Source organism: Notolabrus celidotus, chromosome 24 (assembly GCF_009762535.1).
Source record: "Notolabrus celidotus isolate fNotCel1 chromosome 24, fNotCel1.pri, whole genome shotgun sequence".
NCBI lineage: Eukaryota > Metazoa > Chordata > Actinopteri > Labriformes > Labridae > Notolabrus > Notolabrus celidotus.
The window spans coordinates 9,410,404-9,418,994 of NC_048295.1; positions in this window are offsets into that span (position 1 = coordinate 9,410,404).

Below are 8,591 nucleotides of genomic sequence, written 5' to 3' on the forward strand. Positions count from 1 at the left end.
ATTGGCCAAACAAGCCAGTGGTAGAGCGTTTAAAAGGCTAAAGCTCGGGGAAAATGAAAAGCGAGTGATTATTCCGAGGCTTGTGGTTAAATGAACCTCATAACGAGTGAGGCGGAGAGCGAGACAATTGGGAACACTCAGATTTCAAAACAAAGCGATGGAAGGCAGCCTTGAGAAGAGATACAAAAAACTACTAGGGCATGAAGTAGACCTTGGTTTGGCAACATAGTCTGGTGAGATGGTGTTAAAGCTAAAGGCAGATTTGTAAAATCCTTATATACATATTCATGTTCTCTCGCCCTAAATGTGTTCTCCTCAGCCTTGCGGTAAGCATGACCTCCTCATGACCTGTCCTGTGCGGCACAGAGAATTCGCCTTTCCAGGGAAAATAACAGTGGAACAAATTGGCGGTGTGCAATCTGCCATCTGTGCAGGCATTTCTGCACCAAGGTGAGAGAAAGAGTGCTGATTGAGAGCAGCTGGGAACTTGCCGTACAAATCCTCTCCTTCCTGCAGGAGAAGTGCCATTGCAGGGACGCAGGGATGCATCACAGTGCTGATGCCTTCCCAAAATGATAGCAACGGTTGATGTGTGAGTGGCTTTCACCTTGGCCTGAAGGGATACAGATCTGCTGAAAGACTTAAGGTGTGTAAATGTGGGAGATAAGAACTGAATGTGATAATATGTTGTGTTTTAAATCAGAAACAACATTTAAATGTATGTATACTGTCCTTCTTCTTAAAGCAGACAGCATCCCTCTGGACAGGACACTTGGTCTCTTCCCCCTCGAGCACCACAGTCTAGACTAGCACATTTGGGAGACACTTGACAGGACACTTCGACCGACAAGTCAAGGGTCATGTGACTGACAGAGACAGCTGAGGGACAATCTGTACAGCTCATGCCTCCCTTAGATTCTTTACTTTGGAAAATGCAGCTAAAAAAAACCTACATAGAGAAAATAATGGCTAGGCAATGCATACAAAATGTGATCATGGCTTATTAGCTTAACCAGAATTGGCAAGACATCTGAATGGGCTGGAGGGGCTACCTGCTAAGCTGTCACAAATGTCTTAAGTCATATTTTTGGGCTTTTTACACCTTTCCTCAGAGAGGAGAGGACAGTAAATAGAACAGGGAACTGGTAGACAGTAGGGGAATGACATGCAGGAAAGAGGCCCCAGTTTTAGCAGGATTATGGGGCTGCAAGCTGAGCTGCCACTTAATTTTTTTAAAGTGCTTCTTAGGCTTTTTACACCTTCATTCAGAGAGGAGGGGACAGTGGATAGAGCAGGAACCTGGGGAGAAGGACATGATCATTACTTGTTAGCTGTAGCAGGATTGGGGGCTGCAAGCTGAGTTGCCACTTACCTAAGCTCAGCCTGTTTCTTGGGGCTTTGCATGTTTAGGGGTTAGGAATCCTTCAGTCCTCACTGCATACATGTCCTTCAAAGTAAAAATGTTCCTACGTTTTATTGCGATTGCCTCAGGCCTCTATTTAAATCATAGAGAACTATTTTCTTCCCTATTAGTGACACTTTCAAAGTTTCAAACTTGCGCTGAAACTGATGTATAACAACTGAAACCTCTAATGACAGCCTTTTAAACTCTCTATTTAGGTCGGTTATCTACTCCATCATTCATTTATGATTGTTTTAAGCCTCCAGTATCAACAAGGTTTCAGGATGAATTTATACACTGACGAGAAGCTAATTAAGTGAGAGCGTTAGCATACGCAGGTTGATTGCAGATTGTTTTTTAATGGGATATTTCATGTTTATATGCAGGCGACAAAGCAGAGGCAAACCTCTTCTGTATTCCTCTCCCTTTAAACGACAGCAACAAGATTCATCTAGATCGTATAAGCTAATATATGAAGTGGCATCCTCACCTGCTAGATCAATACTTTATCATTCTTTCCAGGACTTGAAGAAGGTCATAACTTGATGCAGTTCTGCCATCAAAAGCGCAGACGACATTAATCTTCGTCCTGTGTGTGATAGGATTCAAACATTTGGTTAATATAGATCAAGTGAAAGTCGATTACTGGACTCCGGGCCCGAACGTTCAGATCTGTTTTGAAAAACAAATCGATGGCGGTGGTGACAGAATGAGCTCCAGCTGCTTGAATGACATACTTGTCACTTTCTGTTTTATTACAGGCGATCATCTCCAAGTGTCCGGCAGCAGAAACTTAACCCCTGCTCCTGGAAAACTCTTGATGTAAAAAGCAAACTTTAATATTGATACCCTGCATTAATATTGATATCTGTCCTTGTCGATGACAGCATTTCAGCAGCATGAATTATTTCCTGTCATCCATAACGGAGAGATGGGATTTAAATAGGAGGCATACATCAGGACGTGAGGCGGTGGCACCACGAGCGCTTGACAGAGATAAGTGTGACAGCCAGGGTGAATTTGAATTGCACAAGCGATAAATTAACTCTTAATGCCCGGGGATGGAAGCCGATCTCTTGGAACTGATGGAGGTACGCAGCCCACCTCACCTTCTTCTGTAAGCGGCAGCCTCATATTTATGACCAGCTGCACGCTTTGGAGGAATATCTGCATATTTGCATGAGAGCAGAGTCTCATAAATACCTGATGGGCTTGTGAATATGAGGATCATTTGATTCACAGAGCAGGTAAAGGAACAGGGAACTTAGAACTGCCTTGCTGTGTATTTGAAGTCAGTGTTTCTTTCATTCAGCATACCTTTGACAGAATGTGAGTTGACGTATCTATAGATCCTCGCAATGTGCAGTCCCTTTGAGTTAGTCTGTTTGATGTGTACGAATGGGATTCTTGTATTCTTTACTTCGCCGCGCATTCCAGGAGAGCAGCTGTGCTCACTCAGGCTTTTTAAAGACTACTGAGGCAGCTCACCGTTTTATAGCATCATATAGTATAGAGCTGTGGTTATAAACCTTTATATCTGACCAACTCTCACATCACAACAGATCAGCCCAAAGTCCCCCTCAGTTACATCATCACTTTGTTCCAGATACATGTTAGCCCTGGCTGTTACATTACAGTAAGCTAACCCTAATAATAACAATAATAAATCCATTACTTTGAACTTCTTTAACATTACTTTTCTATTGCTTCAAGCTAACACTTTTAGCTTAGCTTATTTATAAAAACATATGGCTTATAAAAGTTACTGTATTTCTTAGAAGTGATGACAATGACAATAACTCAACACAAGAGTTTGTTATCTCGACTGAAGATAACTTTCTTTCAGATTATATATCAAATTTGTTCCCATCAAATAGAATTTCTGCTATTTGAAAGTGAAGCTCTGAAATCCCTTCAGTCATACCCTGTCAACCTCTAAAGAATCAAACGTTACACTCTTGAAATTCATGCTGCATAACTTTCTTAACAAACCAAAGTAGTGATTGCAATCCTATCATACTTAATCAGTACAACACTCTTGAGATACAGTATTTGGCCACTTAGCATTCATCGTCGAGTGAAGTGATAGGAGGATACCAAATCCTTGTTGTCTTAATTAGAGCTTAATGAAATGATGCTGCAGAGGCTTGAAGCTATTTTCTAAGATACATTTGGGAAATCAGTTATTGTTGCGTGTGCTCAAAGAAAAAAATCAAACTCTTCAAAACATGAACTCCTTTTAAAGTTGAAATCGAGTTCTTTTTCAACTTCATCCCAGGACAGAGAGACACTTTATCTCACAGCTTGGTTTTATCTTCGCCTGTGCCTGAAGTAGCCTCATCTTCTTAGTATATTGATCATGTTTTACTTTGATCACAGAAAACATTCTCAGAGCTCTATTCCCAGACCAACAAAAGGCCCTCTAACCCCCTTTTTTTATCCCTTCTTGAAAGTTAGGGTTGTGTGAATTTGCTGAACATTTATAGAAATGCTGTTTTATTTTTATTCTCAACAAAACTTTGAGGAAAGAATGACAGCCTTCACCTCTCATGTTTGTCTTTTAACTATGAAGCTACAGCCGAAGAATGACTTGCTGGGCCAAAATGCTGAAAGTGTAGGCTAACAGCTAGCTTGTGTACATCAAAAGTTACATAACTGCCTATAATACACAGGACGGTAAATACAGTAGAGACTGTGTGTGTTTTATGTACTAGTTAGTAATGGGAGTTCAACTTTGGAGTGAGCTAACCAGGTTACATTTTTTGTTATTTATGCTAATTTAATAAAGCAAATTTTTCTTTTGTCAGTAGCATATAAAATAAATGGAAAATCCTTTTGTTCTGTGAATATTTTAACATTTCACATAGGTTATTTCTTGATATTGTGGGCTAATTTGTTAGCTTTAACAAGCTTTTTAAGCTAGAATTTTATATGTTTTCAATTTTAACATCACGCTAAGCTAGTTTTCCCCATTTTAGCTTATTAGAAAGAAATAAGAGTTGTTTGAGTTACAACTTATCTTATGTAACGTGACACCTTTTTTACTAGCTTCACAAACTTAATGTAGCGCTTCCTTGCTAGCTGCTATATTAGCTTCTTGGTCGTGTTTGATGATTCATTGTGATTAATTCCCTATAACCCTCTCATCTTCTGCATTAATACACACATTCATCATGTTTGTCTTCTCTTTTATGCATCAAATCTGTAATAAAACTGACTTCCTCTTTTCCACCAGTGTGTCTGAGAAGCTATCGTAGCATGCACGCCGGCTAACGGTGGACTTCTCCCATCATTAACCACGGTCCAAGACACTCTGGCGAGGCCCCCCTCCAGGAGTTCATCGGCTCATTTGGGATGCAATTAATCTTTATTAAAACCCCATCCATCTCACTTCTTACCTAACCCACATCTCACTCGCAGTTCTGCGCATTGGAAGCACAAACCACCTGGAACATCCCTGAAGAGACGAGAAGGAATGGAGAGAGAGAGCGCCCTCGAGGAATGGTAGATGGAGGAGTTTAAAGAGAGGGAGAAGGATGCGCTGTGGAGAGTGATGACTGAGGAAGACATATTATCCTGCATGTGACACGTTAAGGTGATTCAAAAGAATAATGGAGGCCTGAGTTCTCCCTTTAACTGCACACCTGTCTGCCTTTTGTCTTTTCCCTCATTTGTTTTTACATTTCACTTCCCCAAGTTCAGTCTCCCACTGTCTTTTCAATCTCTTTTCATCTCAGATAATCTAAGCCAGGTTTAAGCTCCAATCTACTTTATCTGCCTCTTTCCACATCCCCTAGTTTCCCCCCTGATCTTCCAGCGAGGCCTGAGAAATCCTCAGCAGATGCCTTCGACTCTGGCTGCTTCCATTCTGTTGACAGACAACACAGCTTAAAATGTGAAAACAAAGCTATTTCGAGCAGACTTCGCCGAGATGGAAAGCATGAATTTATAGACGCAGAGACTGCATGGTGGGGGAGACAAAACCTCACAGACGCTCTCTTGTTTGACTTGTTTGACATTTTTCCCCGAACTTGTCAACACGGAATGCTTTGTGAGAACAGCATGAGAGCAAAATGCAAACATTTTGTGCTTGTCGCGGCGAGGGCTTCTCATCCTGAGAGATTACATATACTGTTCATGGATACGCCGCACAAGATATGTTCCTGTGTATGTGGACTCCCAGCAGTCGTCTTACGCTTACTAATTGGCTGTGGCTCAATGCATTTGCAAGTAGCTGTTTAATTTAGCAGGATCTGTGAGACAGGGAGAATAACTGTGGTTCAAGTTGATGTTAAAGTCACTGCAGATGTAAGAAAGTAACTTCTTTGACAGAAAAACACAGAATTATGGGATATTTTCAACTGCCATAAACACAAATCACATATAACATGGACTCTTTCAGACTGTCATACTTTGCCAAAAACAGGAAGTTTTGCCTCAGTTTTATTGAACCACTTCCTGTTTCCAGAAACAAGCAGTATATTTAAAAACAAATCTGACAGTTTGATGCTTTGGATAATTAACTGTGCACTAACCCTAAACTTAGGAGTCATTCTATTCTCATCTATTTGTAAAGCACTTCGTAACCCTTGTTTGAAAAGTGCTATATAATTAAAGATTATTATCATTATTATATTATTATTTCGTTTGCATCGATTTTGGCGCCCCCCTGTGGACACTTTGACACCTACCCTGTAACATCAGCTTTAACCATTTAAAATAATAAAATAGAAATAGGCTATCATTAAACTAACTGTCATGTTTGTTCTTTTAGCACATAAAAAGGCATCAATATTAAATTCAGTCTGTTTCATAAACAACTAAAAACCCCTCACAGGAGCTTTAATCTTCATTTGTTACCCATTGTATCAGTTATAAGCAGTTTGGTTGCATTATACTCACTGCAGTACAGTTTGAGTGCCAGGTGTGCTTAATCAGTGCTTAATTAGTCTTGATTAGGCACACCTGGCTCTACTCTGCTGCTTTAAACAGGAAGGACTGTGAGAGTCATTGAGAGCTGCACTCTTTTGAACGTTTCTGCACCTCTTTCAGGTCAGGTAATGTCTATAATCCAAACTTATAAACAGTCTGATTCATCATGTACTGTCTATAATTATCCACCAATAGAAATTGATTATCCTCAGTCGTATCCATGTCCTCTCTCACCTCGCCTGACCTCCAGCAGCCACCCGTCCCTCGTCTCACTCCCCGCCGTCACTGCTCTGATAATCAGGCTGTGTTTGTGCTCCCTCCAGCCTACCACACAAATCCCGGTTCAGGTGTGTGTTCAAGGCGAGAAATGACTGACAGTGCGAGATGAAAAATCTTGCACGGTGTCAAGGCTAGCTTAACGTAAAATTCAATCGAACCCCAGAGCGTTGTGGAGATTAACAGCCGCCATTACTCATACTTGACTCAAGGTGCTCCGTCTGTGAGTGTTGTTTATCTGAGAGTATGAATGTGTTTGATAAGAAGAGACGGAGAGGTTGAGAAGTAGATGCTTTTGACGTTTTAAGCGTTTAGATAATCACACCGAAGATTTGATTTGACGACGCGCTTTCACCTGGAAAAAGTTTGCAGAAAACTTCATTACCCATCAGGCCGAGGTCAAGTTTGAGTGTGGCAACACAAGGTCGACTGTTACACTACATCAGAGGCGTCTTCCTCCCGCCTATCACTTCCAATTTGCTTAACACAAGAGAGCTGCTTCCCTCCTGCGCTCTGGAAGATAATCGACAATGAAATTAAGTGGCAGCCGGCTCCTGTCAGTGGGGGACTGAGCAGGAAGTGACAGCTCAGGTGCTGATGGGAGATAATTGCAGGACACAGTCACTATCCTCAAGAGAGCTAACCTTGTCTAGAACTGTAAGGTTTGTGAAACACATTTCATTTTTTTGGGTGCACACTTTTAGCTAACGCAGCTAGCTAGCACCCTTCTCCTTCACACTAGAGCTGTGAATTATGTCACCATGAGCTCCAAACACCCCCGCCACCCTGGAGCTACATCAACCCCAACACACACACACTTATCCAATCATGACAAATCACCCTCTCCACTGGCTGTCCCACCTGAGGGGGTTGTAGCAACTGTGTCAGATCAGATGAGGAAGGAGGCGACTCACCGACGTGGAAACCTGACTTTCACTTTCATGTAAGTGGGCGGCTTTATTTCATTACGCTCTGAGGATTTGTCTCAGATAGTAATTGAAAAAAGTCCCTCAGAAAATTCTTTAATCTGGCTTGTTTTCATCTTTTTTTTTTCCATCTTTGGGTGTCATTCTAAGCGAGGCAGCTGTTAGAGAGCTAGCAGTTTGATGCAGTTTTAGCTTACAATTTGCATGATATTGAATTCAATGGCTTGACATCAGTTTTTTAATGCGCTGCCTTTTTCATGTCGATTGCATATTAGGATAACAGCAAACACTCAATTTTGAAATTTAAGCATCTCTTGTCTGCATTCAGCTGCCTGACTAAACACAGTAAAAGACCAGTGTCTGTCAGTGCTAATTACTCATGCAAATAGGCCCAGCTCTGTAATTACTGCCTGCTGACAGTATAAACACACACACACACACACACATACGCCAAAGTTCACCCGCGCAGTATAAAATAGCATCATTTTGTTTTTGAAATTATGATTGTTATGCAGACTAAGAAGGTCAACATTAACACCACAGCTCTATTTTACACATAATGACAGTGTTTAGTCAGGAAGGAAAAGGAGGTAATTGTCGCTCAGCTTTGCACCAACCCTGACCCATGACTGCATATTTAATTATAAAATGTTACTCACAAAGAGAGAGCGTGAGCGTGCCCTTCATGTTTGTCCTGTAATTTAACGTCATTGACGATAACATTCATTTCAAAGTAAATTCAACTTCTGAAACTTTAATAAAAAATGAAATTAATCAATAAAGGCTGTAAAAATAGATGGACGACATCACAGGTCCCAAAAAGTGAAGCCAAAACATGGCTGCAGTATAGGTCGTAATCCTGCCTCCTCCATGTCGACAGATGGGACATGGGTACAACTTTAAAATCAAAACACACGCCAAACGAATTTTTCTAAGACGTGTTTTCTGTTATTATAGTGTCTTCTTATCCTGACGTTTTGTGTCCACATATTGCTTTTCTGAAGACTTTACTTTTTTTTTGTTTCCAGTGTACCGCCATGATTGACAGCTCCGTT